Here is an 18643-nt window from a genome sequence, read left to right on the forward strand (position 1 = left end):
CAAAAAGTGTTCCGAGAAAAGCAAACAGATTAGAAATAACAACAAATACCATAAACATTATTCAGGAAGGTTAAAATCCCCAGTATCTGCAGCTCAGCTTCTCCTTAGTCTTGCTTTTGCTAGCTTTAGGTCTTGTGGCGGCTAGAAACTTTTTTCTGGTTTTATGCGCCGTTAGTAGACTGATGGTGCGATTTCAAGACACGCTTCTGGTTAGCTGTCAGGCAAGCTTTCAATGTGGGCATAAAAATATTTGATATTAAATTCTTCAATAGTCAGGGTACCTCTGTTGCTTGTTTTAAATAACACACAATGTGATACCAGCGCACGTGAGGTTTGGTAGGCTAACATAACAAACCAATATGTTCCTAACTAATGCGTTCCCTTTGCGACGACTTATGCTGTGATATAGAAACGAAAAAATTGCTGTTGAATAACACATGTAATTGCATTATAGAGAAAATGAAAAGAGGAAGGCAAATAGTACTGCGATAATCCTGGAATTATTTCACTTAGAAGCTTATAGCTTCCCCTGCGCGAGATGCGCAGGATGTAAGAACTTTCTTTTGTATCTTTGGAAGAATTGTTAATTATGCACGTATAATCAGTTGCGCTTTTTCCTGGACTGAATGGATATTTTGATGAAACAAAATTGAGAGATTTAGAGTTTAGAATTTTCTTTTAAAAATACTGAGTGTTTACAGTTTCCTCCCAGCTTAATGATAATACGCTTTTTGATGCCACACGCAACTGGCAGCTCAGCTCCGTTTTGAGGACTACAGCTCAATCGACCTCATGCTTTTTCGTCTCTCCATGCATGCTCACAAAATCTACAGCATCAGCGACCGGAGCACATACCGGATGTGGCATCCGCTCGCAACGTGTCCGTGTACATCTACAATGCTCAAGGGCACAACAAGTAGATTTTAGGACATAGGAAGTTTTTCCTCCACGTGGGGCTCTGGCTGAGTATAAAATAATGAAAGACCTAAAACGAGGCATCTGCAGACTTCTATGACACAGGTGAGGTATCATTTTTCATTATGCTCGGCTCCACTCTAAAACGCCGGTTTTACTCTATCATAGCCAAGAGAGAGTTATATCCATTATTTTCATCCATCGCGTTACTTCTCCTTTTGATCACAGCTGAAAGATTCTGACGTAAAGCTCACCAGCAAATACAAGTCCGCCTTCTTTCTCCTTCAATCAATCAAAATCAGTTTTATTCAAACGGTTAGTAAAAAGAATACATGCGAATAATCTGGGCCCTTAGCCTTCTCGGCTAGATTTGGGCCCATGCAGGAAGTGCAAAAAATATTATAGCGAGACAATTCAGTATTATACAGCAGTTATCTGAAAGTTATATACAAATAAAAGCGAAATACTGAAGAAATTATACAATAGTTAGGAGGACAAAAACAAAAAATAAAAGAATGAGGGCATCCAAGAGAAACACTGATTTATAGTGGAGTCGAATACTGCTGGCTCTGAAAAAACTTCTTTATTTCGGCGATGGGCAATTGACGCAATTTTAAGTTGGCTGGCAGTTGGTTCCAAATTTTAGCACCGACATAGCCAATAGTTCTTTCACCGTACACATTATTCACAACAGGAAGGTTAAAACGACAATTGAAGAAATTTCTAGTTAAAAAGAGATGGATATACGAAAACAGATGATGACAGTGGGAGGTTATGGTTTAGTATATGTATAACCACACAAGCTAGTTTGAAATCCCGCCCTTATAAAAATTTCTATAGACAGTCCATAGACTGTCTATAGACTTTAGTCTATGAAGTCTATAGACTGTCTATAGACAAATCCTTTAGACTGGTCTATAGACAGTCTATAGATTTATGGCCATACACTTTTAGTAGACTTTTGTCTATAGACAGTCTATAGACAAATGTCTACTGAACGTCTATAGGTCTATAGGTAGTCTATAGACACAGGTATATAGACAGTCTATAGACGATCTATAGACTTATGGTCATACATTTACTATAGAGCTCTCTATAGACCGTCTATAGACACTTGTCTATAGACTGACTATAGACGACCTATAGACTTATGGCCATCGACTTCCTGTAGATTACTGTCTATAGACAGTCTACAGACAAAAGTCTACTGGTCCAGTAGACATATGTCTATAGACTGTCTATAGACATTCCATAGGTGTGTGGCCTGGCAGTGCTATAGACCTTTGTCTATAGACAGTCTATAGACCTCTGTCTACTAAACTATTAGTAGACCATTATCTATAGACTGCCTATAGACAGACAGTCTACAACCGTTGAAAAAGGTCACCAGACAGAGTTCACACATGAAACAATCAATATACTTACAAATTTAGTTTATTTCCAAGCTATCCAGGCTGGGAATATGCAATACATGCACCATAAGAATGCACCACAGTTACATAAAAGTTGAAAGTACAGTCCGGCTGGTTTCCTCAGAAGCATTCTTGTGGCCTGTTGTCTGCAGTAAATCATCCGGGCATGTTCACCTGTACAGCACAAAGGAAAAATAATAATATAAGAGGAACTGAAAAAAAAATTCCCATTCCATCTCTACACATGTGCTTTATAAATGCAAGGCATATCCTGGCTATGCATTCTAGAAAGGCAATCTTGATCTTTTGGTTTGGTTTTATGGGGTTCAAAGACCCAAGGCGACACAGGCTACGAGACGCTAAAGTGAAAGGCTGGGGAATAATTTCGGTCACCTGTGCAGAGTACACAGGCCTTTAGCATTTTGCCTCTATTAAAATGCGACCGCCTAGGCCGGAATCGAACCTGCATCTTTCAGGTCACCATACGAACATGATAGCCACTGAGCTATCACGCCGGCTCAATCATTTCAATAAATACACGACAGATTATAAGTGTCATAAAACATTGTAACAAAGACCCCTAATCCCTGGAGCACTCAACTCTGAATCCAGTACTGATATTGATTTCTGTATGGCAATAATGTTACAGCCAATACTGATCTCTTTATGGCAATCCTTTTACACTATTTGTAACAGAAGACTTCGAACAATTGTGCCACATATCTGCATTGACTCGCAAGGAGCTGTTAAGAATGCCACCTCCATAAAATACAGATTCAGTGCACCTTACAGAGGGATCCAAAAAGGAGAATATTGCAGCATTTATTCTTATAACCGCTATAGAAGAAGCGCTTCAGAATACCCTGCGTGAATTAAGCCTGGTACACCCGGCCAAATTTTTAACTGGCTCGGGTGTTGCATCGCTAAATGCACCTTGTAAAAACGGTGCCTTTCGGCTACACTGCTGGCATATTCATGCTGTAATTTAACGAGTGAAATGTCATTTCGTGGTTCCTTTTTGTTCATATAATGTTTGAGTGCAGTACTTGCGTGTTTAGATCAACGTTATCAGAAACATTCGTCTGCCACTACGAACAGCTGAAAGAAGCGGCATACGCAGCAATGGATATTGTCCATATGGCCTCATCCTCTGTGTAAAGTACCACTCCTTTCATGGCGGACAAGCCGTTTACCCAGGTTAGTGCAAATGCGCCACCATAACCATTGCTGCGTATTCCGCTTGTTTCGGCTCTTCGTAGCGGCAGACGATGAATATTTGATAACTTTGATCTAAACATGCAAGTACTCCACTCAAACATTATATTAACAAAAAGAAACTATGAAATGCCATCTCACGCATCAAATTACAACATGAATATGCCAGCAGTGTAGCCAACAGGCACCTTTTTACAGGTGCATTTAGCGAAGCAACACCAAAGCCAGTTAAAGATTTGGCCGAGTGTACGTAAGCCGATACTCAAACGGGCACAAGCTATACAAAACCAGCAGGCAGAAGCAACCAGTTCACCACAGATTTGCGCCTATATTGAAGCACAAAGATGGAACAGCATACTCGTACATCTCCGCGCGCTCTTAGAAACAAGCGGGTTGCAGCGCTTCCATGCCGCGCTCATTATTCAGAAAACTAATACAGTACACAGAGGCTGCAGCTGCGCCGTTTCAAAAGCAGTCGCGAGGTTGAGACAGCAAATTACTGTCACGATAAAATACCGCTTGAAATTCACTTAGTTTTTCCTTCAAGTGCAGCTCCAACAGCGCAGTAAAGAGGTGTGTTTCTTGTATGGAGGCAGCCTAACCCAACGTTGCTAGAAAAATCAGCGAAAGCATTGAACGTGCTCAAAGTAGGAAGTATTTCAATGAAACAATTAACGCCTTCAACAGGCGCAGCTATAATAACACGAGAGCTTAATTTAATTTTAGGCGCAAATAAGCGGCGAGCCACATCGGCGCTTTCGTAACGTAGCAGTCTGAAATCAGAAACACATACTTTGCCTCTCGCGCAAATGGTATTCGAGAAATCTGTGCACGCGTGAGCGGGATTCATGAACGAACCACTCGGAACGAAATGTAAGCCACCTCTTGTCGAGCCGACCTTTACCCAGCTTTCAAAATGAAGTGCCCGCAAGCCAGCGGCGGCGGCCAACGGCTGATGACAGACACGGACGAATCCATACGTGTGCAGCGAAGGGGAGATGGGATGGAGCTCGTGGGTTCTTCGCGGTGTTTGAGCACGACGGCCATTCGCGCCGGCAACGAATTTTATTCACCCATCACACTATAAGCATTCCTCCAGCGCCGCTTGAATACAACTTTGACAAACGTCTCGCGCTCCAGTCTATAGCGTTACAAGACACCTTTGCTGAAACGTCGGCGTCCACGACGCGCACCGAGCGAGCGTCCATACGTAGCAAGCAATGCACACCTCAAAAAGAACAGCACTCCATGGTCCAGAGAGGCGATAACACAAAGATAAGAAAATAAATGTAATCCACCACTGAACGAGACTGTATGTAAGCACGTTTTCGGAGGTGCAAAGTAAATTGAGCTCACACGGCGCTAACTAACACACAGTTCCATTTCGGCCGTCATTCACAGGCTAAACGACATTTCTGGTCGCGCATCTACCTTGAAACACGAAAAATCTAGTAGACAGCTCGCGAGGAGCGGCTTATCATCAAGGGCATCGCACAGACTGCCTTTCCGCGCGTTAGTAAAGACAGCGGGACAGAGATAAGCGGCATTAGTCGAGAACCCGATGGCGTCCGCCTTAGAAACGAAGATAGGACGTTTGTAACTGCGCACATAATCTGTTCTGCACACACAGCTCTGCTTAGAGTGGTTTAGGAGACCAAATTAATAAAATATAAACGTGTAGACTTACCGTAAGCGGACGATGAAGCTGGATTTTGAAGAAAACGTAATCCGCGAAAAACACACCAACACCATTGATGCAGCCACGCACAGGGTTGTTTGCAGTCCGAATGATTTTCCGCCGTCTCGCGGTAAAATGGGTAAAACGTGAAACAGAAACCCATTTCACGGTCGTATCTTTATCGCTCGCACTCTTGCCGTGTGCAGCTTGATCTGATATCCAAGACCACAGAAGGCAATTGGTTTATAAGCTTAAATTCTTGGCTTACCCTCTAAAAATCTTATTGTTTTCGTGAAAACAGAACGGAAATCTAACTTCTTGTCAGTATACGCGCCGCATCTCCCACCGAATAGTATGTTGTACAATTCTCAAATAATAATTATAAGGTTGCATAGCATAACGTCTTTTTTGCGTGTGTTCGTGTTTAGAAAACTGATATGCGCCACATCAGCCTGCCATCGGCTCCGAAGCAACAGGTGCAAGGGTAGGAACGAAAAAATACTGGCTTTGTGATTGTTGCGTCGCAGCACTTATTCACGTGAATACAAACTGCAAAGGTAGAAATGGCAGATGTTAATCGCACAGAGGACCAGGCTCTTTGAGATTAATCTAAAGTGTTTCTAAGGCATGGGCGCTTCCTTGAATTCTCACACCCGTATTTCCCCCTTTATTTTCAGGACGTTTTAAAGAGAAATGTAGAACCTTTGATGAAATGTTTCTGATTTCAGCGCGTTGGACAGTAACGATCGAAAGATGGAATGGAATTGTGTAGAGCGATTCCTTTAAGGGACAGCGTATTCGTTCGATGTAGTACAGTTTGCGGGCTTACTTCAAGAACGGCTGCCTTTCCTCGGCTTACTTGTTAGCATTAATATCTAATTGTATTGACAATATATGTCACGGTATAACGTAAAGGAGCTTGTCAATGCTCCTGAAAGCAATATACAGGAGGGTGTTGTAATGGCCTCACGCAATACTTTTTAATTCCCGTAATAGCGAAGGTGGTGGGGGACTCCCGACATAGTTGCGGTCACTAGATGCAGGTCCCCTCAACATGCAGTGCAAAAATGAATTGACATTGTTCTGGACTTAGTCGAAAGTCAGTGTATCGAACATTGTTACATAAAATTACGATTGTTATAGACTGGTCTATAGGCAGTAGACTATCTATAGTGGACAGTCTATAGACGAAAGGAAATTGAGGTAGTTGTAGACTGTAGTCTATAGAGAGTCTATAGACCGTCTATAGACAAAGGAAATTGAAGCAGCTATAGACCTTGGTCTATAGAGAGTCTATAGACCGTCTATAGACGAAAGGATATTGTGGCAGCTATAGACCTTAGTCTATAGACCGTCTATAGACGAAAGAAAATTGAAGCAGTTATAGACTTTAGTCTATAGAGAGTCTATAGACAAAAGAAAATTGAGGCAGCTATAGACCTTAGTCTATAGCGAGTCTATAGACCGTCTATAGACGAAAGGAAACTGAAGCAGTTATAGACTTTAGTCTATAGACAGTCTATAGACAAAAGGAAATTGAGGCAGCTATAGACCTTAGTCTATAGCGAGTCTATAGACCGTCTATAGACGGAAGGAAACTGAAGCAATTATAGACTTTAGTCTATAGACAGTCTATAGACAAAAGGAAATTGAGGCGGCTATAGACCTTAGTCTATAGCGAGTCTATAGACCGTCTATAAACGAAAGGAAATTGAAGCAATTATAGACTTTAGTCTATAGACAGTCTATAGACAAAAGGAAATTGAGGCGGCTATAGTCTTTAGGCTATAGCGAGTCTATAGACCGTCTATAGACAAAAGGAAATTGAGCCAGCTATAGACTTTAGTCTATAAAGTGTCTATAGACAGTCTATAGACAAAAGGAAATTTGAGCCAGCTATAGACTTTAGTCTATAAAGTGTCTATAGACAGTCTATAGACAAAGAGAAATTGAGGCAGCTATAGACCTTAGTCTATAGAGAGTCTATAGACAGTCTATAGACAAAAGGAAAATGAGGCAGCTATAGACCTTAGTCTCTAGAGGGTCTATAGACAGTCTATAGACGAAAGGAAATTGAGGCGGCTATAGACCTTAGTCTATAGAGAGTCTATAGACCGTCTATAGACAAAAGGAAATTGAAGCAGCTATAGACTTTAGTCCATAGATTTTCTATAGACTGTCTATAGACAAAAGGAAAAGTCTATAGGATGGCTATAGAGTCTATAAAAAGTCTATAGAAAGTCTATAGACCATTTTTATAAGGGCGCATAGCAAAGAAAGGTGTAATGTCTAGGTCACGAAAGAACGGAGGGGATCTATCTTATTAAGGGACGAAATTTACTGCCACAGTACCTGGTGATCCCGAAGACCGCGGGTCTTTTTTGTTACTCATGGTTTTCCCCGGAATAATATAGTACCGGAATTGCTGTTTATGTACTGAAGCTGTACTGAACTGAACAGTACTGAACTATACTGAAGCTGTAGAATTGGTGAAGCTTTCCTATAATTATCTTACAGAATATTTCCCATTGTGAAAAGCCAGTTTTATTGACGATCGATACTCATGATCTATAGGAGGCGCCTCAATTGATCCAATATGGCTGCGTTACGGAGGACTGCTCCTGAGTGCATTGGTTTGGTTTATTGGGGTTTAACGTCCCAAAGCGTCTGAAGCTATGAGGGACGGCGTAGTGGAGAGCTCCGGAAATTTCGACTGCCTGGGGTTCTTTAACGTGTACTGACATCGCACAGTACACGGGCCTCTAGAATTTCTCCTCCAAAGAAATTCTAGCCGCCGCGGCCGGGATCGAACCCGCGTCTTTCGGGTCAGCACTCGAGTGCCGTAATCACTGAGCCCCCGTGGCGAGTCTGAGTGCATTGTATGAGGCGGCGTTGTAATATGCAATTTGGAATATGCACGAGTGAATGGCGAAACAAAAACCACAAATTCCTGCATTTAAGAGTACATCTAAACAAGACTGCGACTGTACCGCGGCACGCGCAAAAAACAATATAGAAAGGTTATCACTGTCGCATGGACGTTTAGCTCCTAAACCTGCACTCTTTTGCGTTTTTTTTTCGTGCGGAGAAATTATAATTCTTCTTTAGCCATAAATTTATATTTCCAATTATGTGTAGCGGTGGAGAGCGAGTAATTGGGGTGGCCTTACCCACACAGAATTTTTTTGAGCAACCGCGCCTGGTGCGACCTCTTTGTTCTTGAGGAGACCATGGAAGCCAGCGGATAAATATTTTCGTCCCATTCGCTTCGATTGTTACTATGAGCCCCTGTGAGTGCACGAATGCATTAATATCGAAAGCATGGTTCAATAACGAAGTACAAAAAGAATCATAACGAAACACTATTCCAATCCGTAGTTTAAGAAATCATATGTTCCAGCCGTAGTAACGCCTTCCAGATGGACATCCACTCACAAAATATTCTGGCTTGAATTGTGTCTGTTATTATTGAGATAGCAACCGAATTCGCGTGAGGGAAATCCGCTGTTCGCCGTCAAACGTCAAGAAACTATCTGATAGGTCGAGATAAGCCACATGACCTCGTGACATCATCGCAACCTGCCAATCACCACCCTGATTGTCATGAGCCTGACTGCGCCCTCTTTAGGACAAAGGCCTTTCCCATGTCAATCCAATTAGCCCTGTCCTGTGCCACTTGCGGCCACCCTGTCCCCGCAAACTTCTTAATCTCATCCGCCCACCTAACTTTCTGCCGCTTCCTGCTACGCTTGTCTTCTCTTGGAATCGTTATCCTTAACGACCATCGTTCATTTTGCCTTCGCACTAGATGCGCTGACACGTGAGGTACGTCAGCCCCGCCGCGGTGGATCAGTGGTTATGGTGCTCGGCTGCTGACCCGAAATACGCGGGTTCGATCCCGACCGCGGCGGCTGAATTTCGATGAAGGCGAAATTCTGGAGGCCCGCGTACTGTGCGATGTCAGTGCACGTTAAAGAACCCCAGGTGGTCAAAATTACTGGAGCCCTTCACTACGGCGTCCCACATAGCCTAAGTTGCTTCGGGACGTTAAACCCCAATAAACCAACCATGTTAGGTACATCAGGTTTATTTGATCAGAAGCATTAAATGCGAGCATGCACCTAATAAGGTGTTCATAAGAAACTAAATTTACATTTTTTTTCAAAATAGCGGGTTTGAATTAAACACTCCCGTGTTACTCAGTTCGCACCACTTTAAGTAGCGTGCTTTTGTGCAGAGACTTTTTGTTTCATATAAAGGCAGGAAATGCTCAATGAGGAAGGAATATAATTGTCTTGGTGAGATTAAAAAAGGATTAGCGCCCATTAATTTTGCGAAGTCCCCATATCAGCTGCTAATTTTTAATGATATTAGAAATATCCGTATAATATTTGTATCGTATGCCTGAGTGGAATTAGTCTGCTCCAATAACAAGCTTTTTGTGCATGAAATGTGCTTCCAAGATTTTCATTTTCGAGAAAGAATTTTAGTAGTTCCAATTAGATCTTCCCATTGTTGGCCCTTTTGCCATAGTTTCTGGCATATATACTGCAAGCAGTCCTTTAAGAGGTCATTGTGTCTCTTGTCTTCCAGCAAATGTGGATGTAATATCAGCGTCAAATGAAACTCGAAGACAAAGTTTAATACCAAAAATAAACACCAACATGTAAGCCGCTACAGAAGAAATATACGCTGGATTGTTTACCACTTTCATGTAGTGGCCTTAGGAAAGATCGAATGAAATATCACGTGCACTATTATGCAGTACGTGTAAATTAAGATCTTGCTCTGTTCTTGTGCTTGCGACTCTCTTATTCAGTCAGTCAGAACAACAATATTTGGCGCTAAATTAGGAAATCAAAAGGTGGGTCGCCTGTGCAGCTGGCGCCTGTTGTTTATACAGCAACTACGAGTTTAGCCGAGTGGCCCACGTTGCGCGTGCGGTATAGAGAAATCAACGTATGATCTGAGCAGTGTCTTCGGTCCTCGGTGTCTGCGATGTGATGAGGCCATTTGGGCAGTTCGGGTTGTTGTGGCAGCCGAACAAATAAAAGCTATATAGTGCGTTGGTTTGTGTCATACAAACTTTTGTGGGCTGAAATGTGCGTGAGACGGAGAATGCCCACTGGATCGGCCTTGGACTGTACGACACCTAATGGAGTTACTGGAAAGCGTCTTCCAAAGAAAGAGAGCTCTTTGTTGTGTACCTGGCCACGTAAACTCGCCGACATTTCGCGAAAAGCGAAGTGGTTCCTTATATACCCCACAATATCCCATTGCAAGGCGTGACAGCAATTAATTTTCATTCAAGAGGGGGCCTGGCGGGTTAAAGCAGTTCCTGCTGTCGGTCTGACTCATTTCGACCCGGCAAAGTCAAAGTAAGGCTGACGGACACATTTTTTCTTGATCAGCCGATTCGACGCAAAGTTGCCCGATTTAGTGCACGACCAGATCGAAATGAAGTTATAAGCCTAACCGATATATGCGCCATTCTTTCTTGCGTGCCAGACATAAAGGGGATATTGACAATAATAATCTCTGTAACTGCAGCGAGAGGCACACAAGAACGAAAAAACTGTCTTCTGTTGTGTGCTTTCTATGGCTTTATGCGCGTTTTATATATGCCACAAGTTACGAGTTATCCTCGGCTCATTTTCAATACGCTTCATTCGTCTTTTTGTATGTTTTCTGAGAGTGTACTGATTGAGTAACAGCAGTACCAAGAGCACGACTAACCACGCCATATAAAGTCTGAAGATCTGCACAAACTCTTCTTCATTATCATCATCAGCTTCGATATGCCCACTGCAGGACGAAGCCCTCTCCGGCTTGAATTTCCGCCGGCCCCTGTTACGCTTGTTTTCTCTTGGAATTCATTCCTTTGTCCTTTGCGGCAATCAGTTATCTTGCTTTCTCATTACATGCCATGCCCAAGTCTATTTCTTCTTCTTGATTTTTATTAGGATGTCAATAACCCTCGTTTGTTCTTTACCCACTCTGCCCTCATCCTGTCCCTTAAAGTTACACCTATCATTTTCTTTTATGTATCTCACGCCGTTGTCCTAAATTTAATTTAAACCCTTTTCGTTAGCCTCCACATTTCTGCCTCGTAGGTGAGTACCGGTGAGATGCAGCTGTTATGCACTTTTCTTTTGAGGGAGGTAATAGTAGTCAGATCATTTACTGGTCATACATGATCTGAGAGAATCTGTAAAATGCGCTCTATCCCATTCTTGTACTTCTAGTTATTTCGTTTTCGTGACTGGTATTGTGGTCACGACCTGCCCTAAGTAAATGTACTCTTACTACTTCCAACACCTCGCTACCAATTGTAAGCTGCTGTTCCCTTGCGAGACTTTTGAATATTTCTTTAGTTTTCTGCATGACAATTTTTAGATCCACCGTTCTGGTCTGCCTGAGTCATTGATCACGCTTTGCAATTCATTCCCTTAATAACTCAGGAAGGAATGTCATAAGCGAATCGCAGATTACTACGGTATTCTCCATGGAAGCTGGCCACCTGGCCTGCGGATTGTGAAGAAGGTATCCACCTTTGCAGGTGGCAGAAATTATGCATTGGTCGAGAGTGGTCACGTAACCTTGTGACGTCGTCACAACCTGTCCACCGTGGCAGGTGGCAAACAAATTCATGATTATTTACTGAGTAGTTGCGCTTCAATTGTTTATTAAATAACTTCCGTCAGCTACATCAAAGTATCCGGTAGTCCAATCTGATATACAACCTATTTCCGGAATCAGGAGACCTGGGGAAATATTGGCGCATTATTATATGCATAACTTGGCGGAGCCTGCCAAATAATTGTTATCAATTTTGGTGATAAAAACATCCCGCACCAAGGCAAATTTGTTCACATGCACATATAAGGAAAAATTGTTTCGGTTTGATCAATACTGCTACAAGGCCGGTCTGTGCGAGTCTACCAAATTTGCGGCAATATTCGCAGAAGACCGGATGTTGTCAGTTTGGAGCCACTCGCTACGAAGAATTCTAGTTTTTGCTGCGTTAAACAGCCGGCAAATACTTCATTTTACCGATTATACAAAGATCACTCTTCACATTAGGACACACAAACTGCTTTATGCTGCAATTTTTAACCGTACTGAGGAGAATGAAGGGAAAGTTTGACATGTAATTTCGCGAATGCTTCCCTTGTAGACATCTGCTCATTGCTGGCTGCGGCGGTCCACATCCGGTACAAGCAGAGTGCGGCGCTGTTGTAGTCGCTACATCTAGGGTAAAGCGCACAACCAGGACAAAGGCTGTTGACTGAACGAGGAAAAGCTTTGGCCGGAACGGTGATACCTACGTGGCAGCAAGAAGGCGTCTCGTAAAGGTACTTACACGTGCCGCTTTAAATGAACCTGTATCAGAACAGGGGCGTATATCTTGTCGAATAGAGGATTTTTAGAGCGAAGGCGTTTTCTGTGCTATTACAGCGTCTGTGTCAGCTTCCTCAATCAATGTGCGTTGCATTTAAAACGCGTAATCCGAAAAATCCATTTTGTTTGCAGCTCACAACATCAGTACACATTACTATGGCAAACAGTTTTCTGATAACGCGAGGTTTTCCGCACCACGGGCCCATGCTGGGATATCAAGGCCGATTGCAAAAGTTTTTCGTGAACGACTAGAAAGTTATTCTTTTTACTGCAAAACAAAAAGATGCAGAAACGCCTGTAAGCGACTAATCTGTTGAAAAATTAGACATGTTTCAAAAAAGCGTGCTTTCCGGTGCATAATGGCCTACAGATTGGCTTTCTACAAAACGCAAACATTTCAATTGCTCCGTCTTTGCTCCTAGCTCACTCCTGGCAAACAACCGACATGGAACTGACTTCAGTTCAGGGACTAGTCATCGCGCTCTTGGGTGAGTAAGCCGCTGACTTGACAGTTCACGTGGGCGTCTTCCAAAGCAAGCTAAATCAAAAATGTACGCAGCTAAGTTTATCAAGGGCAATCCTCGTGTATACCAGGGGTTCTTGCCTCTGCTTCTTCCTCCTTTCTCCTTTTCTAGGCGACTTCTTTGCGGATTCCTTACTAAATAGATTCGTAATGGGCAATGCTGGGTGGATGGCACAGAGCTACTGACGTGGGAAAAAAAATCGAACTCCATAAACAATGCAATTTCGCAATCATGTAGAGAGGAGACATGCACAAAGAATAACAAAGGCATTTAGGTATGCGGCAGTATAGAGGGTAAACATGAAATCTCTCTCCCTACTGGTTTCATGAACAGGACAGCAATAAAGATGTGGTGTCATCGAGGTATCTTCGTCGTCTTTAAAATCACGGTTTAGTCGACAGATTATTTGCCGCTCTGGAGTGATGTTGGCATTCCGTTCCGCGTGCACTTTGTTTTATCCTTCTCTTATTCGTCATTCCAGGGATAGCGTATAATTGATTAAAGGTACAAGTGTCGGCACCAGGTCGTCATATTATTTGTTGTTCACCGTACTGCAGTTCAGACCCAAAGCAGCGAAACATAACATTTTTCCAACTTTCTAAACAATTTGTTAATTTAAGGTACAAGCGGCCCACAAAATGTTTTTTTCCGCTTACCTTCCCAACCGCAATACTGCGATTGATAAAGACACTTCATCGTATTCTGATTAAAAATTACGGAGTAATTTTTGTAATTACCGAACAGCATTCCTGCGATGGCCTGTGGTTTTTGCGAACTGGTGCCAGGCTGACAGAGGGGGACGCCTTTATGGCACATTAATTTGGCTGCCGTGTCGTTCGTTTGAAAAGAATTCTTTTTGTTCCCTTCTTTGCAGTGTTTCTGATGGCATTCTTTGCCAGAGCGGATGACGAGAATGCTCGAGAAGTCTCAGACGTGGTGGCTAGACTTTTTTTCGATGATCCGGATCATTCGCCCAAAGGGTAGTACGGCACCGATTAAGGCTGAAGAGGAACAAACTTCTATGCTGGATGTCTGAAATAAAGCTGACGCCATTGCACGAGTTTTTAGATAAAAACAATGGACATGCATTCGTAAAGATTTCAGACTGCTGCTTGGTTTGGTTTGGTTTATTGGGGTTTAACGTCCCGAAGCAACGTCCCGAAGACTAACGCGTGAATGGCGCCATCAGCACCACGGTCATACTGAGTACACCCCGGAGATAACAGACTTGTTCGCCGCAAACACAAGCACCTACAGCGGCTTGTGAAATCTTCTAGATCATCAGTAACCGAAAATGACTAGTCTGTCAGTGAGCGAGACCCCGTCTACGAGCAGGAACCCAGTTCTCGACAGTTAAATGCGACGTCTGGGAATGGGCAGCCTGATCCAACTGCCATTCGGTCCTTAAAGAACAGACACCAAAGAAACTTCATTACTACCATGGCAACTTGAACCAAACGAATCGCTGACGCGTTAAAAGAACTTATAATCAGGGAAAGGTGTATTGTGCAAAATACGTAAGCCCTCTGTTTGTCATTGATATCCCGCACCGACCGCGGGTCATGACATCAACACTTGCCTGCATCAGCCTGGCTCTGTAAAAAAAAAACAGCGACAGTGAGTAGACGTTCATTCTATTCTGGCATGACTCTCACTCTTAACTCACCGTCCACAGAAGGAGCACGCAGAAAATGAATTGCAGGAAAGACAAAGCCCATCTAGGGTGGCTGATAGATTGTTGCAGCCGAACACCGCTGTAGACGCCAGGGCTCCTGATTGATGAGTGTGCCATTGTCTTCCCCTCTTTATGTTCTTTAAGCTCTAAAGCACGCATGATCTGCCTGAATGCTCCGCGGTGTCTTGTGGCTGAGACTATTCTTCGTTTTAATTTCAAGCGAATATTTTTTGTACAGAGTGGTACAGAGCGTCACCTCACCTTTCACGCAGGGAATAAGCGGACAGTGCACCAGTTAGTTGCTTATATTTGCTTTTTTTTCTTTGCAATAAACATTAATTACCGCTTTAATTAAGTTAGCTCCTCCACGCAAGCGCGCAGTGCAGTTATATCTGGGATACATAGGTAGATAAACATATAAAACTGCCGAATACAACATGCATGTGCATGATTTCGGAGGTGACTGAGTGGTTCCAAACACCAGTCACAAAACCTTCATTTTTTTCTTAATTACAAAAAACTTCAAAGCGTCGTAATGGCATCGTTACGAGGAACACAAAGTTCTGTAAACGGAATCAGCAATATTGCGGCTCACCATGTCACATGGCAGTAAATTCTGTTCCTTAATATCAGCAGACGGAGAGATTGCTGAAAACTGTTTTTGTTGGAACTAAATGGTTGCCCACTTAATAAATATCAACTAAGATACATAGTGTAATGCTGAGGGTCCAAATAGGTTAAGAATGAATTTCCTGCTTGGCAACAAAAAATTGAGTAAAACACTACCTTAAGCGGAGCCTTAAAAGGTCCTTTTGGCGAATCCCTATTTAGTTCCTTCATGACTGCTTTGTGCTGAGGCACTAAGGATCAAGCAGGGCAATGACAAATCGGACAGCAGCACACTGATTACATTCAAGGACACCTACATGAACATATTGGACCGAATCCTCCCAGGACCGTCATACTCCAAGATGTGCCGACAGCATCATTGACACGCTTGTCCTCTAACTGCCCTAACATGCCTTAAATCATGCTCAGGTGATCTACGGAATCTCTCTGCTTTGGCAGCAACACAATTAATATCCGCCGATCATATACTCTGGGCAGCAGAATGACACTTATTTATTCTCACTTTCTCACCTGCCCATTTACTGTTCAGGTACAATTTACATATTTGTTTTCTTTCGATATAATTTTAGGAAAAGATTGTTTTTATTATTTAGCGGCATCGTGCTGGAGCAACACCAGCTCTCAATATATTTAAGTCAACACGGCCTGTGTGAAATCGGCTTCAACTGACAGTTTGACGCGTAAACGCAACTGTCTACAGTGTATCATTTTATAGCTAACTTTGCAAGTAATATAATTCAGAAACTTCCGAAACAAAAGCGGCTATAGAACAGATCACTTGGGTAGCCCTGCTGTTACAAACACAGCATTTTAACACGACCCCATGAGCGTTTTTTTTCCCGTTGAGTAGTCATCATTCTGCTTTTGCAATGCAGTTTTTATAATTAGTCTAACGCGAGTTTCTAAACGAATTTACCGAGATACCGTTTCAAAGGCAAAACAACTAAAAACATATACGATCAGTTGGTCTTTTCCGTTTAATTTCCCCTGAAATACAATGAAGACAAGTTGTGTCGTGAATGAAAACCATTGTGAGAACCCACTCTCCTTATGCAAAAAAGTGCCCACCAGAAAAGACGTTTGATTCCTGGCGAATGCAGTATCGGTTCAAAAATTTTACAACAATCCAGAAATACCTACACTAATGTTTTCTTTGACATCAGTGATTTGGAGCCAGTACCAAATATTTCCGCTACATTTGCAATATTCTGGTCACTCGATAGCTTGCCATCTTAAGAGACTTCTAGGAGATTCCGCAGTCTTTGACTCGGTACTCGAACACAGTTTTGGCACCCTCGTTGAAACAGAATCGCAACCCACAGCTTGTAATGTACTGCAGGTACTTCCGAGCGATCTGATTAAACCAGTAAAAGAAAATGCAACTTGGTCCATGACCAGTTTGTGATCCCCGATAATCTGATTTCTGGCAGGTCAATAGGGAAGAAATACATAATTTTATAAAAATCATGTTTTTTTCAAGGCCATTGCTCAATAGTGAAGCACTTAGCTTTAGATTCGGCCACCATAGCTTATCATTACCCCTATATTTTATAAGTCCGAAGCTTTTCATCTTTTTATTTTTTAAAAATCAAATCTTAAACACTGAAATATCTCTTCAGGAATACAAACGTAGCATTTTCATACACAACAACGGTAAGTCTCAAGAGAAAACATTCTACAGAAGTCTGTCTGGTTGGGAAATCGTTCCCTAGGGACTCTCCCCTCATCCTACGTCCATGGGCTGCGGCCACTGACCCGCAGGTCCTCCACACAGGGGCTTAAAAAGCCAAGCTGCGCTCGCCCGTAGTCACAGCGTGAAGAAGGGGCCGAGCCGGTCCCGAAACGTCGTGTTTTTCCTGTATTTTACTTTGTTGGCGTCACTTACCTTCTCCTAACAACAACGGTAAGTGCTCAAGTTTACGAAAAAATTTTTGTTGTAAATATCTTCGCTGTGTCTAGCGAATTAAAACAATTGAAGGGCCGGCGATTCACGGTTTCCTTCTTTCACCCCCCCCCCCCCGCCGATGCGGTTACCCAAGGGTTAGAGTGCATGATTACTGAGCCCGAGGACGCGGGCTCGATCCCGTTAGCGACGGTTGCCTTTCGATGGAGCCAAACGTACGGCGTCCGTGTGCTCCGCAATGTCAGTTCACGTGCAAGAACCCCAGGTGGTCGAAATTGATCCGGAGCCCTCCACTACGGAGTCGCTCATAGATCATGTCGCTTTGGAACGTTGAACCCTATTACCTTACCATTTCTTGCCTTCGCTTTGCTTAAAGATGCAGTTGGAAAATTAAAGTCAGTATGGCTGACAGTTATGACAGTAAATTTCACGGTTCTTCCTAATTTGCGTTATTGATCCCACTCTAGCTCTCACTGCTCATAAATTCTTTTTTTTCTTCCTAAAGCATCGACGGAAAATTTCATAATGGAGGACTTTGGTTTGTTTTGGTTTATTGGGGTTTAACGTCCCAAAGCGACTCAGGCTATTTGGGGCCGCCGCGGTGGCTCAGCGGCTATGGTGCTCGGCTGCTGACCCAAAAGACGCGGGTTCGATCCCGGCCGCGGCGGCTAGAATTTCTTTGGAGGAGAAATTCTAGAGACCCGTGTACTGTGCGATGTCAGTGCACGTTAAAGAACCACAGGTGGTCAAATTTCCGGAGCCCTTCACTACGGCGTCTCTCATAGCCTTAGTCGCTTTGGGACGTTAAAACCCCATAAACCTAAACCATCAGGCTATGAGGGACGCCGTAGTGAAGGGCTCCGGAAATTTCAACCACCTGGGGTCCTTTAACGTGCACTGACATCGCACTGACACGGGCCTCTAGAATTTCGCCTTCATCGAAATTCAGCCGCCGCGGCAGGGCTCGAACCCGCGTCTTTCGGGTCAGCAGCCGAGCGCCGTAACCACTGAGCCACCGCGGCGGGGCGGAGGACTTTGGTTCGGAGCACTATTTTTTTAATATACCATAAATTGAAGCTCAATTCATTTCATCTGCGATATACCAAAATTAATAGCACAAGTATTGAAACATGGCTCGTCAATTTCCTACTAATGACTTTTACGATAGACCGTGCTGGCTTACTGTATTTTACACCAAAAACGTTACGTTAGGTGAGCCTTCCAGACAGATATTTTGGGCGTTTGAAGCAGTTCACTCAAGGATATCATTTCTGTTATCCCCTTTTCCAA

At 43.1% G+C, this 18643-nt stretch overlaps 1 long non-coding RNA gene across 1 annotated transcript; it reads left to right on the forward strand.

Annotated features, from left to right (window-relative positions):
* The first annotated feature begins 934 nt into the window (after positions 1 to 934).
* LOC149347345 (uncharacterized) lies at positions 935 to 14255 on the forward strand. Its single transcript, XR_016292129.1, has 4 exons — positions 935 to 1020; positions 12398 to 12575; positions 13044 to 13109; positions 14020 to 14255. It is a non-coding gene; the product is annotated as an uncharacterized LOC149347345 (long non-coding RNA).
* The last annotated feature ends 4388 nt before the right edge of the window (positions 14256 to 18643 follow it).

Source organism: Amblyomma mixtum, chromosome 4, assembly GCF_055824585.1.
Source record: "Amblyomma mixtum isolate Tamu chromosome 4, ASM5582458v1, whole genome shotgun sequence".
Taxonomy (NCBI): Eukaryota; Metazoa; Arthropoda; class Arachnida; order Ixodida; family Ixodidae; genus Amblyomma; species Amblyomma mixtum.